This window comes from Balaenoptera physalus, assembly GCF_965194825.1.
Source record: "Balaenoptera physalus genome assembly, chromosome: 7".
NCBI classification, from domain to species: domain Eukaryota; kingdom Metazoa; phylum Chordata; class Mammalia; order Artiodactyla; family Balaenopteridae; genus Balaenoptera; species Balaenoptera physalus.
This window is the reverse complement of record NC_138886.1, coordinates 37,574,306-37,591,664: the sequence shown is the minus strand read 5'-3', so window position 1 is coordinate 37,591,664 and position 17,359 is coordinate 37,574,306. Positions and strand designations below refer to the sequence as shown.

The 17,359-nt window shown below is 41.5% G+C and overlaps 1 long non-coding RNA gene across 1 annotated transcript in view; it reads right to left on the bottom strand.

Annotated features, from left to right (window-relative positions):
- The window catches only part of LOC309663859, a 134,206-nt gene that overhangs the window by 111,543 nt on the left and 5,304 nt on the right, over nucleotides 1-17,359 (bottom strand). Inside the window, exons 2-3 of the long non-coding RNA XR_014265501.1 lie at nucleotides 7,207-7,342; nucleotides 6,380-6,449 (exon numbers count right to left, since the gene is read on the bottom strand). This is a non-coding gene — a long non-coding RNA (uncharacterized lncRNA). The remainder of the gene's footprint in view (nucleotides 1-6,379; nucleotides 6,450-7,206; nucleotides 7,343-17,359) is intronic.

Genomic DNA, 17,359 nt, shown 5'->3' with positions numbered 1-17,359 from the left:
GATCACCTTCGCACTATCTGAATATTTCTGTTACATCCTCCCACCTCCATACCCCTACTCTCAATGAAAGTGCTTTCTTTTGCTTCATTATGTTCTCTGGAGGGAGTTTCCCCTCTATCATATGGTTCTTCTTTATGGTGGAGAACATACTGGTGGAATGGTTACAAGGGAATACGATTGGATTTGGGAAACATGACTGGGGTTAGGATGTCTGTGAAACAAATCCACATTAGTTTATTATTAAAATACCACCTCCATTTAAATTATTTGTTTATTGTCTGTCTCCACAAGATACAAGCTCCAAGAGGGGTGGGTCTCCCTTGTCTGTCTTCTTTACTGCTATATCTCCAGCACCCAGCACAGACTGCTATTCAACAAATATTTGCGGAAAGAATGAAAAAAATATGAACAAACCAATAAATAATGAGTGACTTGTGCTATCGGCACTAGGATCCATTGGAGGACTCTGAGCAGAGGACCGAAGCAATCAGATTTGCGGGTCATCAAACGTCTTTGTATGGACTAAATGTTTATGTCCCCCTTACAAATTCACATGTTGAAACCCTAACCCCAATGTGATGGTATTAGGAAGTGGGGCCTTTGGGAGGTAATTAGGATTAGATGAGGTCATGGAGGTGGAGCCCTCATGAATGGGATTGTACCCTTATTAAGGGTCATGATAGAGCTTGCTTCCCCCTCTGTTTTCCACCATCTGAGACTGCAACAAAAAGATGGCCATCTATGAACCAGGAACTGCGTCCTCACCAAACACTCAATCTACTGACTGGCACCTTGGTTTGGACTTCCCAACCTCCAGAGCCAAAAGAAATAATTCCTGCTATTTATAAGCCACCCAGTCTATGGTATTGTTATAGAAGCCCAAACGTACTAAGTCTTCAAGTTGTCACGTCATCGCAAGCAGCAGTCTGTATTATCCTCCCAAGCAACAGTTATTAAATTAATTCTCAAGTATACGTATTTCAGTGGGAGAACTCATTACTGTAGATATTCAAATCTATGAACAACTTCCCCAGAAGAGCTGAGGAGATGTCAGCTAAGACTGCCTCCTCCTCTCTCTACATCACCTATTTTTACCCCCTCCATCTCCTCACACCGTAGCCCTTTCGTCAGCTGCACTAGTTAGCCATTGTAACCCTTTCCGAGAATTTCAGCTGAGATCTGGATACACAGCCCACTCTGATGTGGTATTTGCATTTCGTGCTTAATTTGTCTATAACATTACAAATTCCACACTCCTACATTTCTACTGTTATGATCATAATACTATTTTGGTACTTCTCTTCTGCAAGTGAGATTAGCATTTCCATGTAAAATAGAAAAACTGTTGGTCGTCTCCCTAATGTGTCTAGGGGCTTCATCCAAGCCTGAAGTTTAAATTCTCAGCACCTGGGACAAGGCATCTGTTTACGTAGGTTTCTCAGTGCACTGAAGTGCTGCTGTGGACACCTGCCTGGGTCTCTTCATGTCAGAGGATGACCTGGCTGGCTTTTCCTTTGATAAAACAGAAGGAACCTGAGATCAGAGACACTATTTGGGAGTTTTCTCCTAAAACAACATCTCTTGTTCCTAACCCTTATAGGATTTTCCAACAGAATGACAAAGCATGGAGGCTGCACCATTAAAGGAGGTATCAGGAAGCCAGTGGGCCTAGTGTCCAGAATAAAGAAAGCTTAAGGGCTTTGCAGCTAGTGCTCACACCCAGAGCAGAATCAAGGGAGTGTCTCAGGAAGGGGCCTAGAAGAAGGCAGAAGAGCCCCCAACACATTTCCATCAAGATCGGGGCCATTTACTCCTGATATTCATGAAGATTTCTGGTAATTGTGTGACTGTTGGTCTCATTTTATGAAATCTTGCTGTCAGAGAACTAAAGTTTTAAGCAGGACAAAGAAACAAACAAACTTTTCAGACAGGGTCAGGAACATGGAGAGAAACTTCCCAGATGACCTTTTTGGGCATATTTTTCAATTCCATAACTCTAATTCTGACCTTAAAAATCTACAAGTTGTTCATCAACTCATTTCAGGGTCCGAAGAGTGAGGAATAAATTGGGAAACTGCATCACAATTTAGATGTATCCAGGCAAGAACCCAGACTGAGAAGACATTGGTGGAAGCTGGAAAAGAGGGAAAGAGGCCAAAATCACAGCTTGTGGAACTCCAAATTAACTCGTTTCAGGGTCATCTTAGCAAAGACTCTGGCTTGCATGTCAATCCACAGCCCTAATACCCTACCGGAAAGAAAAGTGTTAAGTCTTTACGTTGCGGGGGTAGGGGCAGCTGTTTCCCCAGAAATCACCTGAGGTTGAGAAGGCAACAGTGAGAACCTGGGGCTCCTCTCGACCTCCAGAACCTTCTCTCTGGTCTTCTGGCACCTGGCATGTCCCAGGGATTTAATCGTGATCCAGTCTACTCATCTTTACCTGCTCTTTTTCAGCATGGCCAATATTCCTCTTCCTTTACCTCATCCCTTCAAAGCAGGCTCTGGGCTAAGGGAGTTCAGGATGCCTTTATGTGATATCCTTTCCCACGGCTGCCATCCCACTGAGCTGTCTGCCGCTCCAAGCCATGCCCAAATGTCAGGAAACTGAGCCCATTTTTCCTACGTTGAAGCAGACGACTTAAAAGGAATAATATTGTAATGAAATGATAGATACTTTTTCTATCTTAAAAAATTTCAGTATGGTGGTATTATTATTTATATTATAATAAATAAAATAATATTTTCTTTAAATATTTTATAAATGCCTAAGTATATTTTTCCTAAAATAAAAAAAACAAGTATATATTTAAATACTTTTATAAAAATGAATAGCTTAAACATAAACACTTAACCTATTGCTATAACAAAATACTATTTTTATATAAAAATTTCAGGAAAAAGTTTTTCCACACATATTCTAAATATACCCTAATCATGCTTCTCTCCTCTCTATCCCAGCCTAACTCCCACTAGAATGTTAAGTCCCTCCTCCACAATGATGTGAGTCCTCCCCATCCTGCCAGAATATAAGCTTCATGCGAGCAGGTACTCCTTTTTTGTTCACCACTCTATACCTAGCTCCAAGAACAATGCTTGATAAACAGTAGTCACTCAATAAATATTGCTGAATAAGTGAATGTACATCTGCATGCATCTTTACCCAAAGACAGGAACACTAAAGAAAGAAATCAAGTGGAGGAAATAAGAATGCATATGTTACTTGGGTCTTGTTACAGTATTAATAATGGATAACATTTATTAAGCACTCATTAGGTAAATACGCTAGGCACTATGCTAAACACTTGATATGTAAAAATATGATACAGACACTATTATTAATTTTATTTTTTAAAAATCTGGAGAAAACAATTTTTGAGTAGTATTGTTATTATGTACCTACATATAATATCTTTTTTAATTTAGCAAAGTACTAAACCATCTTCATGAGTTACTCTTCATAATAAAATTATAGAATAAAACAGTGTTAAAGTCCTTCTTATTCGGATTCTCAAAGTCACAAAGGAAGTAAAAGAGGTGCAATAAGGATTTTGATTCCTTAATTCTAGTATGTGGCCAAAGCAGCTCAAATTTCTTCCCAGAAGACAAATACAAACATCTGTGGTACTGTTGCCCATGTCACAAGGTTCCGGTGGGGGAAAGTTAATAAGCGCTTACAAAATTCTTTGTAAATACAAAATGCTATAGAAATGCAAAACATCTACAACAACAGTAATTAGTTCTAATCACCATCTCTTTTCTGTGTGCAGCTGTCTCTCAAAATTCACTTTGGGAGTTTAATCACCCCATCTCAACAAATAAAGTAACCTCCCTCCTTCTCAGACCCTACTAAGAAGCTGTCCCTCATTCCTCCCCCCAGCCATGCCCAAGTCACCCTCCACCCCCTACACACGTCCTTCTCCCACATGATGAGCAAAGGCTGAATTCTGACATCAATAAGAAAAAAGAGTTCAGATTGAGCCTTGAGCCTTTAAAACCCTTGAATTTTAAACAAAATTGGGCACGAGGTCCTGGAGAAATATACAGACATTTCAAAATAGAACTCCCCCCCCTCCCCTACACAGGTAGGGAACTTTTCCTCCCTCTGAGTTCCAGTAATGCTCAGGTAACTATGCTAAAATACCAGGTTGATAAATTACTGTTTATTTAGCAATGTAAGGCTCATAATAAACACTGAATGACTATAGCAATCATGACACTGATCAATTCAGCATTCATGTTTGTACTGTCTACAGCTTCTTGAGTAGTTGTAAAAGACCATATGGCCCACAAAACCAAAAATATTTACTATCTGGTCCTTTATAGAAGTGGTTTGTCAACCCTTAATAGGGTATGAATATAGGTAGAGAAAAGGCTGAGGCTGGAGTCCTAGGGCGCTCCAATATGATAAGAAATATGAGATAAAAAATATGAGGAGGAGCAGTTCATGACATAGGCAGGAAACCAGGGGAGTGTGGTGTCTCCAAAGTCAAGTGAACATCGTTTTGAAGGTCCCAAGGAGTGATTGACTATGTTAACATTGCCTAGTGGACAAGCAAGATGGGGACTTAGAATTAAATGCTGAGTTTCATAAACTGGAGGCCACTGGTGGCCTTCACAAGAGCATTCTCAGTGGAATGGCAGGAATGAAAGTCTAATTGATGTAGTAGGTTCAGGAAAAAATGGGGAGAGAGGCCCTGGAAACAGATAAGAGTTATGCTAGAAAGGAGAACAGAGAAAAGAGTCATAAATTGAAAATGGTTGTAGAATAGAGTACATTTCTGTACTGTTTGTGGTTTGTAGTTCTGTGATTTGTAGTTCTGTGGTTTGTTTTTTGTTAAGATGGTATATCACAGCATGCTTGTGTGTTGATGAGAATATGGGAATGATCCAGTAGAGATGAGAATGACGATGAAGATGAAGATGGGCAAGGAGAAGAGGTTAAATTATGATACGCTGTGGAAACTGCATCCTTACTGGAAAGGGATAGAGTTTCAGCAGTTGGGTGAAGAGACTCCCTGTGTCAAACATCTAGGGTAAGCAAGGGTCCTCAAAAAAGAAAGGGAACAATTTATTTGAAACAGAACAATTAAGGTGGGCCCTGAGGCAGACAGCTATCTGGCCTCACTCCTGTAAAAGGTAGTGGTTTTCACCTAATGGAAAGGGCCAGGAAGGGAAGACCTTGGCTGAGCTGTCCAGGGATGGAAAGCATCCTACAGACTCTGAAAACAAATCTGACTTGAAAGCCATGTTGCCTGCAATACGCAGACAGCACTCCCTAGGTTGGTTTTCCTTTTGTTATCCTTTACTAACATCTCATTCAGATATTCCAGCTTTCAATAGAGAATCTCACAAAAACCGTATGTCCACGTGAGAATCCGCATGGTAAAAGAGCACAATCTCCTTGAGGTCAGGGCAGTGAGGGAAACTGTGATCAGGAAAGGGTGAATGAATTCCACAGGTGGTGCCTAGCCACAAAGTCCACACAGCCTTTGATTTTCACTCCTTAAAAATTTTGTGTCGTATTTAATTAAGAGGAAAACTCACAAATTCATAGAAGATGAGGGACATAAAGGAGGGACAATTACTAGTAAGATCATGGGTATAAAGGCATACAGTTTCTCTTATAAAACAAAACTCTGAACTTTCATGGTTTAACTCTCCAGAAAGACTCTCCAGGAAGGGAGGGAAAGTTCAGCAACCCTGTCCCCTTAGTTTCTCCTTCCCAGGTGGGTTCTTTAAACCCAAGAACTGTAACTGACCCCAAGAGTACAATGTTCTTTCTTTCACATTCTGTTACAAGTGTAGTACTCATAAGTCCTCCTGCCTTTGCAGGGTAGAGACAGACTAGAATATTCAAAAGCCTTTCCAGGGCTTCCCTGGTGGCGCAGTGGTTGAGAATCTGCCTGCCAATGCAGGGGACACGGGTTCAAGCCCTGGTCTGGGAAGATCCCACATGCCGCGGAGCAACTAGGCCCGTGAGCCACAATTACTGAGCCTGCGCGTCTGGAGCCTGTGCTCCGCAACAAGAGAGGCCGCGACAGTGAGAGGCCCGCGCACCGCGATGAAGAGTGGCCCCCACTTGCCGCAACTAGAGAAAGCCCTCGCACAGAAATGAAGACCCAACACAGCCATAAATAAATAAATAAATAATTTTTTTTTAAAAAAGCCTTTCCAGGAGACTGGGGGAGAATGAAGCTAACAGAAACTGCAGAAGCAGGAAAACAGAAATATAAAATCTAGGCACATGGGCTTTGAAGCCAGATGATCCTGGATTTAAATCATGGCTCTGCCACTTATTGGTTATATAACCTTGAGCAGGTTACTCAACCTCCCTGAAGCACAGTTTCTTCATCTATAAAGTGAGTAAATTTCTACCTACCTGTGTCAGTTCAGGTCCAAGAAGTAGACACCAAGATCAGACTAGACTTGCAAGAAACTGGGAGAAATGCCTGTGGAAAAAAATGGGGAGAAAGCTAGAGAAGGCTGAGATCTGCCAGACAGTGACACACATCTAACCCGTGAGAAGGAGCGAGGCAAAGAAGGAAGGTAGGAGGGGCCTTAGAATGCCATGAAGCTTTCAGAGAGTATCTGAAAGCTGATGTAGAATCCTCAGGCCAAAATCATCTGTCAGAGGCGTCCTCTGTCTCACAGGAATGGGCCTGCTGTGTACCACCACTGTCTGGAAAAAGACCACAGGAACCGTGGCCTCGGAGCAAATGTGGTGGTGTATGTAGATCAGAGCAGGTGGGGCATCAACTACGCTGCCCCCAGTAGGAGATCTGAGAGGCACATTCCCATGGCCGCACACATCTCCTTCTCCACAGGGGCCTGGGGAGCAGCTCCTCCATGGTTCCATGGGGCCTCTCTTCCTAAGGAAGGGCCCACTGAGTGGAAAAAACTACAGTCCTCATCACTGCTGCTGATCTCAGGCCTGCAACTGGTACTCATACTCTGCCTCCTCCTTTCTAAATTCCCCTCACTGTCATCTGTCACCTTGGCTGATCTTGTTGATTCACCTGGTAGTGTGACCTGAGCCTTCATTCCTGAAGTAGGTAATCATGCTGTGGGTAACCACATCCTTCTCAGACTAGAGTTGCTGCGTGTGTCTATTCAAGAGGGCAAGGAAATACCAGGAAATGCCCAACTGCATCACAGAGATTCCACACATATTCCCTCCCTGTCCCCATTGGGTAAAAACACCCTTACCTTCTCCTGCTGATCAGGGTCAATTACTTCTGCCAATATGGTGGCTCTTCTCTCAGGCTGGTCCCTGGACACAGGAGTCCAAAATGCCCTGGTGGCAGCCATCGCTTATAGTTCAGTAGGATCCTTGCTGTGTCCCCTGGCAAGAGTACACCTTCTTTAGAGATCAGAACCTCCAACTCTACAAAGCTCAGAGGTGCAGGGATAGGAAGTACAAAATCCCCCACTGGGTCATTGTGAGTAATGGTAAGTGGGGTTACTTCTGCTTGTACCCCTTGCTTCCCAGAGCCATGTATTCTTCCCATACACACACTGGCACTTTAGCTGTGCCTTTAAAAGGCTATTCAACATTTTTTGAGACCAGCTGCCCCTGGTTGGTATAGTATGTGATATGACCAGTGGACCTATGATCATGGGCCCACTCCACGCTTCCTTCACTATGAAGAGGCTCCCATGTTTGGATGCTAAGCTGTGTGAGAATCCCTGCCTATAGATCAGGCATTCCATAAGCCCCTAAACAGTGATGCTGGCTGAGCCACTACAGGTAGGAAATGCAAACCCATACCCCAAATAAGTCATATATTCCTGTGAGGATGAACCACTGGCCCAGCCATTGTGGGAGAGGCCCAAAGCAGTTGACTTGCCACCAAGTAGCTGGTTGGTCTCCTCAAGGAAAAGTGCCCTATCAAGGGCTCAGCATTGGTCTCTATTGCTGACAGGTTGAATATTCAGAGGCAGCAGGAGCCAGAATTCCAAGGGCCTGCAAAGTGATTGTCTCACTGGAGCTTAACATATGCCCATACCGCATCATTTCCTACCACTGACACTTCCAACACCATAGGATCTTCCAGATCCTATTGGCAGAGACTTTCCTTTTCTAGGTCTCACTCAAAGCTGGCAGCCTTCGGTCACTCTATGTGAGCCAGAGCAATGAACCTAGTTGTAGAAAATATTGCTTTCCAAACCCAAAGAGGACTACTGGTGCTGTGCTTCCATCATTGTGGTAGGGGATACAAGATGCAGTGATTTGTTTTTTACTTTGGAGAGCTATCCCAACATACTCCTGACCATTGGAATCCTAAAAACTTCACTGAAATGGCAGGTTCCTGAATCTTTGTAGGGTTTTTCTCCCATCCTCTAGAGCACATCAGCATGCCATCAATGAAATGGATCAGTGTGATGATCTGTGGAATGCCCAAGCAGTCCAGATCTCATCAAGCTATATTATGACTGGGCAGGAAAGCTGACATAGCCCTGAGGCCAAAATGTAAAGAATATTGTTGGCCATCCCTCATGAATACAAACTGTTATGACCCTCTTTTCTGATTGGAACTGAAAAGAATGCTTTTGTCAGATCAATGGCCATATACCATGAACCTGAAGCCTTATTGATCTACTCTAGCAATTAGATCATATCTGGCACAGGATCTATGATGAAGACTACTGATTGTTTAAGCCAGCAATAGTCTTCAGTCGTGCTCCAGGGATGTGATATTGTTTCCGATTTACTATCGTGGCTGGGAGAGGAAGGAAGATGAAGGAACAATTTCAAAGCTTCCCACTTGGCCTTCCTCACTACACCTTTTACCCCACAGACTAAGAACCCAACATGAGGGCTACCCTAACATGCAACTATATCAATGCAATCAGGAACAGGAGAAATGACCACTGAGTGTATCCACAAACCCAGCAGGCCCACTTGGAGCCAGACGTGAGCAAGGACTTCATTTATTATGTGGTCCCTGTAGGCCTATTGGAGGTCCACTCTATTAGAACTATGCTGATGCTTTGGGTCTCCAGGTATCAATGTCAACTCAGACTGTGGGCCTAAAACTGTCTGGGTATCTTCCCTTTCCCAATATACAATCACCCAAGTAAACGTCCACAGGTTCCTTTGGGAAAAGAACTAGGGAAATCATCATAGTATATACCTGCCATGCTTTGCTACCTATTTTTCTCCTGGGGACATCATGCTCTATTACCATCTCCACAACTCCATGCAGCTCAAGTCCCTTGGCTGTTCCCTCAGACCCTGAAGGTCATTACAATTATTATGGCCTCTATTACAATGAAGCTCCTCATCCCCATGGATATTTATGAACTCAGCTCTGCGACCACCTCTCCTACAATTAGCCCTGACCTGTAGAGGAGAGCCACCACTGTGATGCTAGTGCTACTCTCACCAGTGCTTTCCTGATGGCCTTGGTGAATGGTGTGTTTCCTGAGCTCTCTCATGGAATACAATCAATGGATATGTTTTGTATCCTCACATAATATAGTCATTCGTCCTTGGCCACTTTCCTCAGCCTTCTACTATCTGCCAAGATAGCTCAAGCGTTTCTACTTCACTCAACACTGGCCATCACTTTCTTTCTTTTTTTTTTTTTACTATTTAGTTTTAAGAGTTTTTTATAGCTCGGACCTTCAAGATGGCAGAGGAGTAAGACGTGGAGATCACCTTCCCCCCCACAAATACATCAGAAATACATCTACACGTGGAACAACTCCTACTGAACGCTGGCATTAGACCTCAGACTTCCCAAAAGGCGAGAAACTCCCCAAGTACCTGGGTAGGGCAAAAGAAAAAAGAAAAAACAGAGACAAAAGAATAGGGACAGGACCTGCACCTCGGGGAGGGAGCTGTGAAGGAGGAAAAGTTTCCACACACTAGGAAGTCCCTTCACTGGCTGAGATGGGGGTGGCGGAGGGGAAGCTTCAGAGCCACGGAGGAGAGCACAGCAACAGGGGTGCAGAGGGCAAAGCGGAGAGATTCCCACACAGAGGATCAGTGCCGACCAGCACTCACCAGCCTGAGAAGCTTCTCTGCTCACCTGCCAGGGCGGGCGGGGGCTGGGAGCTGAGGCTCGGGCTTCAGAGGTCGGATCCCAGGGAGGGGACTGGGGTTGGCTGCGTGAACATAGCCTGAAGGGGGCTAGTGCACCACAGCTAGCCGGGGGGGAGTCCGGGAAAAAGTCTGGAACTGCCTAAGAGGCAAGAGACCATTGTTTCAGGTGCGCGAGGAGAGGGGATTCAGAGCACCACCTAAACGAGCTCCAGAGACGGGCACAAGCCGCGGCTATCAGCGCGGACCCCAGAGACGGGCATGAGATGCTAAGGCTGCTGCTGCAGCCACCAAGAAGCCTGTGTGCAAGCACAGGTCACTCTCCACACCTCCCCTCCCGGGAACCTGTGATCCAGGGACAACTTCCCCGGGAGAACACACGGCGTGCCTCAGGCTGCTGCAACATCACGCCGGCCTCTGCCGCCACAGGCTCACCCCGCATTCCGTACCCCTCCCTCCCCCCAGCCTGAGTGAGCCAGAGCCCCCTAATCAGCTGCTATTTTAACCCCATCCTGTTTGAGCGAAGAACAGATGCCCCCAGGTGACCTACACGCAGAGGCGAGGCCAAATCCAAAGCTGAATCCCAGGAGCTGCGCGAAGAAAGAAGAGAAAGGGAAATCTCTCCCAGCAGCCTCACGAGCAGCAGATTAAATCTCCACAATCAACTTGATGTACCCTGCATCTGTGGAATACCTGAATAGACAACGAATCATCCCAAATTGAGGCGGTGGACTTTGGGAGCAACTGTAGACTTGGGGTTTGCTGTAAGCGACTGACTGGTTTCTGGTTTTAATCTTTATCTTAGTTTAGTATTTAGCATTTATTTTCATTGGTAAATTTGTTTACTGATTTGGTTGCTCTCTTCCTTTTTTTTTATATATAGAGATTTTTTTTTCCCTTTTTCTCTTTTTGTGAGTGTGTACATGTATGCTTCTTTGTGTGAGTTTGTCTGTATAGTTGTTACCATTTGTCCTAGGGTTCTGTCTGTCCTTTTTGTTTGTTTGTTTTAGTATAGTTTTTAGCACTTGTTATCATTGGTAGATTTGATTTTTGGTTTGGTTGCTCTCTTCTTTCTTTTTTTTATTACTTTTTAATTTGTTTATTTTTAATAATTATTTTTATTTTTTATTTTAATAACTTTCTTTTTATTTCCTTGCTCCCTCCCTCCCTCCCTCGCTCCCTCACTTCCTCCCTCCCTCCCTCCCTTCCTTCCTCCCTTTTCTTCTAAGCCGTGTGGCTAACAGGGTCTTGGTGCTCCCCAGGTGTCAGGCCTGTGACTCTGAGGTGGGAGAGCCGAGTTCAGGACATTGGTCCACCAGAGACCTCCTAGCTCCACGTAATATCAAATGGCGAAAGCTCTCCCAGAGATGTCTATCTAAACGCTAAGACCCAGCTCCACTCAACGACCAGAAATCAACAGTGCTGGACACCCTATGCCAAACAACTAGCAAGACAGGAATACAACCCCACCCATTAGCAGAGACGCTGCCTAAAATCATAATAAGGTCACAGACACCCAAAAACAAACCACCAGACGTGGTCCGGCCCACCACAAAGACAAGAGCCAGCCTCATCCACCAGAACACAGGCACTAGTCCCCTCCACCAGGAAGCCTCCACAACCCATTGAACCAACCTTAGCCACTGGGGGCAGACAGCAAAAACAACGGGAACTACGAACCTGCAGCGTGCGAAAAGGAGACCCCAAACACAGTAAGTTAAGTAAAATGAGAAGACAGAGAAACACACAGCAGGTGAAAGAGCAAGGTAAAAACCCACCAAACCAAACAAATGAAGAGGAAATAGGCAGTCTACCTGAAAAAGAATTCAGAGTAATGATAGTAAAGATGATCTAAAATCTTGGAAATAGAATGGAGAAAATACAAGAAATGTTTAACAAGGACCTAGAAGAACTAAAGAGCAAACAAACACTGATGAACAACACAATAAATGAAATGCAAAATTCTCTAGAAGGAATCAATAGCAGAATAACTGAGGAAGAAGAACAGATAAGTGACCTGGAAGATAAAATAGTGGAAATAACTACTGCAGAGCAGAATAAAGAAAAAAGAATGAAGAGAATTGAGGACAGTCTTAGAGACCTCTGGGACAACATTAAATGCACAAATATTCGAATTATAGGGGTACCAGAAGAAGAAGAGAAAAAGAAAGGGACTGAGAAAATATTTGAAGAGATTATAGTTGAAAACTTCCCCAATATGGGAAAGGAAATAGTCAATCGAGTCCAGGAAGCACAGAGAGTCCCATACAGGATACATCCAAGGAGAAACACGCCAAGACACATATTAATCAAACTATCAAAAATTACATACAAAGAAAAAATATTAAAAGCAGCAAGGGAAAAACAACAAATAACATACAAGGGAATCCCCATAAGGTTAACAGCTGGTCTTTCAGCAGAAACTCTAGAAGCCAGAAGGGAGTGGCAAGACATATTTAAAGTGATGAAAGGGAAAAACCTATAACCAAGATTACACTACCCAGCAAGGATCTCATTCAGATTCGACAGAGAAATTAAAACCTTTACAGACAAGCAAAAGCTAAAAGGATTCAGCACCACCAAACCAGCTTTACAACAAATGCTAGAGGAACTTCTCTAGTCAGGAAACACAAGAGAAGGAAAAGACCTACAATAACAAACCAAAAACAATTAAGAAAATGGTAATAGGAACACACATATCGATAACTACCTTAAATGTAAATGGATTAAAAGCTCCAACCAAAAGACATAGACTGGCTGAATGGATACAAAAACAAGACCCATATATATGCTGTCTACAAGAGACCCACTTCAGACATAGGGACACATACAGACTGAAAGTGAGGGGATGGAAAAGATATTCCATGCAAATGGAAATCAAAAGAAAGCTGGAGTAGCAATTCTCATCTCAGACGAAATAGACTTTAAAATTAAGATTATTACAAGAGACAAAGAAGGACACTACATAATAATCAAGGGATCAATACAAGAAGAAGATATAAAAATTGTAAATATTTATGCATCCAACGTAGGAGCAACTCAATACATAAGGCAAATGCTAACAGCCATAAAAGGAGAAATCGACAGTAACACTATCATAGTAGGAGACTTTAACACCCCACTTTCACCAATGGACAGATCATCCAAAATGAAAATAAATAAGGAAACACAAGCTTTAAATGATACATTAAACAAGATGGACTTAATTGATGTTTATAGGACATTCCATCCAAAAACACCAGATTACACTTTCTTCTCAAGTGCACAGGAACATTCTCCAGGACAGATCACATCTTGGGTCACAAATCAAGCCTTGGTAAATTTAAGAAACTTGAAATCATATCAAGCATCTTTTCTGACCACAACACTATGAGATTAGAAATGAATTACAGGGAAAAAAACGTAAAAAACACAAACACATGGAGGCTAAACAATACGTTACTAAATAACCAAGAGATCACTGAAGAAATCAAAGAGGAAATCAAAAAATACCTAGAGACAAATGACAATGAAAACACGACGACCCAAAACCTATGGGATGCAGCAAAAGCAGTTCTAAGAGGGAAGTTTATAGCTATACAAGCCTACCTAAAGAAACAAGAAAAATCTCAAGTAAACAATCTAACCTTACACCTAAAGAAACTAGAGAAAGAAGAACAAACAAAACCCAAAGTTAGCAGAAGGAAAGAAATCATAAAGATCAGAGCAGAAATAAATGAAATAGAAACAAAGAAAACAATAGCAAAGATCAATAAAACTAAAAGCTGGTTCTTTGAGAAGATAAACAAAATTGATAAGCCATTACCCAGACTCATCAAGAAAAAGAGAGAGAGGACTCGAATCAATAAAATCAGAAATGAAAAAGGAGAAGTTACAACAGACACCACAGAAATACAAAGCATCCTAAGAAACTACTACAAGCAACTTTATGCCAATAAAATGGACAACCTGGAAGAAATGGACAAATTCTTAGAAAGGTATAACCTTCCAAGACTGAACCAGGAAGAAACAGAAAATATGAACAGACCAATCACAAGTAATGAAACTGAAACTGTGATTAAAAATCTTCCAACAAACAAAACTCCAGGACCAGATGGCTTCACAGGTGAATTCTATCAAACATTTAGAGAAGAGCAAACACCCATCCTTCTCAAACTCTTCCAAAAAATTGCAGAGGAAGGAACACTCCTTTGGTATCACCCTGATACCAAAACCAGACAAAGACACTACCAAAAAAGAAAATTACAGACCAATATCACTGATGAATATAGATGCAAATATCCTCAACAAAATACTAGCAAACAGAATCCAACAACACATTAAAAGGATCATACACCATGATCAAGTGGGATTTATCCCAGGGATGCAAGGATTCTTCAATATACGCAAATCAAGCAATGTGATACACCATATTAACAAACTGAAGAATAAAAACCATATGATCATCTCAATAGATGCAGAAAAAGCTTTTGACAAAATTCAACACCCATTTATGATAAAAACTCTCCAGAAAGTCAGCATAGAGGGAACCTACCTCAACATAATAAAGGCCATATATGACAAACCCACAGCAAACATCATTCTCAATGGTGAAAAACTGAAACCATTTCCTCTAAGATCAGGAACGAGACAAGGATGTCCACTCTCACCACTATTATTCAACATAGTTTTGGAAGTCCTAGCCACGGCAATCAGAGAAGAAAAAGAAATAAAAGGAATACAAATTGGAAAAGAAGACGTAAAACTGTCACTGTTTGCAGATGACATGATACTATACATAGAGAATCCTAAAACTGCCACCAGAAAACTGCTAGAGCTAATTAATGAATATGGTAAAGTTGCAGGATACAAAATTAATGCACAGAAATCTCTTGCATTCCTATACACTAATGATGAAAATTCTGAAAGAGAAATTATGGAAACACTCCCATTTACCATTGCAACAAAAAGAATAAAATACCTAGGAATAAACCTACCTAGGGAGACAAAAGACCTGTATGCAGAAAACTATAAGACACTGATGAAAGAAATTAAAGATGATACCAACAGATGGAGAGATATACCATGTTCTTGGATTGGAAGAATCAACATTGTGAAAATGACTATACTACCCAAAGCAATCTACAGATTCAATGCAATCCCTATCAAATTACCAATGGCATTTTTTACGGAGCTAGAACAAATCACCTTAAAATTTGTATGGAGACACAAAAGACCCCAAATAGCCAAAGCAGTCTTGAGGGAAAAAAACGGAGCTGGAGGAATCAGACTCCCTGACTTCAGACTATACTACAAAGCTACAGTAATCAAGACAATATGGTACTGGCACAAAAACAGAAACATAGATCAATGGAACAGGATAGAAAACCCAGAGATAAACCCACGCACCTATGGTCAACTAATCTATGACAAAGGAGGCAAAGATATACAATGGAGAAAAGACAGTCTCTTCAATAAGTGGTGCTGGGAAAACTGGACAGCTACATGTAAAAGAATGAAATTAGAATACTCCCTAACACCATACACAAAAATAAACTCAAAATGGATTAGAGAAATAAATGTAAGACTGGACACTATAAAACTCTTAGAGGAAAACATAGGAAGAACACTCTTTGACATAAATCACAGCAAGATCTTTTTTGATCCACCTCCTAGAGTAATGGAAATAAAAACAAAAATAAACAAATGGGACCTAATAAAACTTCAAAGCTTTTGCACAGCTAAGGAAACCATAAACAAGACAAAAAGACAACCCTCAGAATGGGAGAAAATATTTGCAAACCAATCAATGGACAAAGGATTAATCTCCAAAATATATAAACAGCTCATTCAGCTCAATATTAAAGAAACAAACAACCCAATCCAAAAATGGGCCGAAGACCTAAATAGACATTTCTCCAGAGAAGACATACAGATGGCCACGAAGCACATGAAAAGATGCTCAACATCACTAATTATTAGAGAAATGCAAATCAAAACTACAATGAGGTATCACCTCACACCAGTTAGAATGGGCATCATCAGAAAATCTACAAACAACAAATGCTGGAGAGGGTGTGGAGAAAAGGGAACCCTCTTGCACTGTTGATGGGAATGTAAACTGATACAGCCACTATGGAGAACAATATGGAGGTTCCTTAAAAAACTAAAAATAGAATTACCATATGACCCAGCAATCCCACTACTGGGCATATACCCAGAGAAAACCGTAATTCAAAAAGACACATGCACCCCAATGTTCATTGCAGCACTATTTACAATAGCCAGGTCATGGAAGCAACCTAAATGCCCATCGACAGACGAATGGATAAAGAAGTTGTGGTACATATATACAATGGAATATTACTCAGCCATAAAAAGGAACAAAATTGAGTCATTTGTTGAGACGTGGATGGATCTAGAGACTGTCATACAGAGTGAAGTAAGTCAGAAAGAGAAAAACAAATATCGTATATTAACACATGTATGTGGAACCTAGAAAAATGGTACAGATGAGCTGGTTTGCAGGGCAGAAGTTGAGACACAGATGTAGAGAACAGACATATGGACACCAAGGGGGGAAAACTGCAGTGGGGTGGGGATGGTGGTGTGCTGAATTGGGCGACTGGGATTGACATGTATACACTGATGTGTATAAAACTGATGACTAATAAGAACCTGCAGTATAAAAAAACAAACAAACAAAACAACTAATACTAAACTTTCATTGGGTTATTTGTATGGAAATATGTTAATATAAAAGTTTCAGACATTACATGAAATTTCTAAAAATCTTATATGTTCTGGTATAATGTTATAAGTCATAATCCTAGTTATTACTTTAAAATGTATATCTCAGAAAGAACTAATTTTCTTGTCAACTGCATTATTATGAACTTTCATCAAATCTTTAACCGTGGTCATTTTTAAGTCTTTTGTCATTTACAGACAGTTCTGGGTGTACTCTGATGCTTTTGCAAATATGTTCCTATAAAAGGGTTTCATCTTCAAGAAATTCATGGAAAAGACTCTGACAAGTACAGGTTTCTGGTAACTGACTGTACTGCTGAACTGAATGAATAAGCATTTTCAGAACTCTAATGAAAAACTGATGAACTCATAAAAGTGCTAACAAAAGATCAAGATGAAAAAAAAATTAATTACATGGGACTGAGTGAATTGATGAGGATGAGTATAATTTTTGTGACTTTCTGTCTGAATTAAAAAAAAAAAAAATCCCACAAGGACTCAGAGGCAAAGAATATACAAATCAATTTTCACTGCAAAGTAAAGGAGCTGTTACAGTGGAGGATTACTGGACTGAATGTCAATATT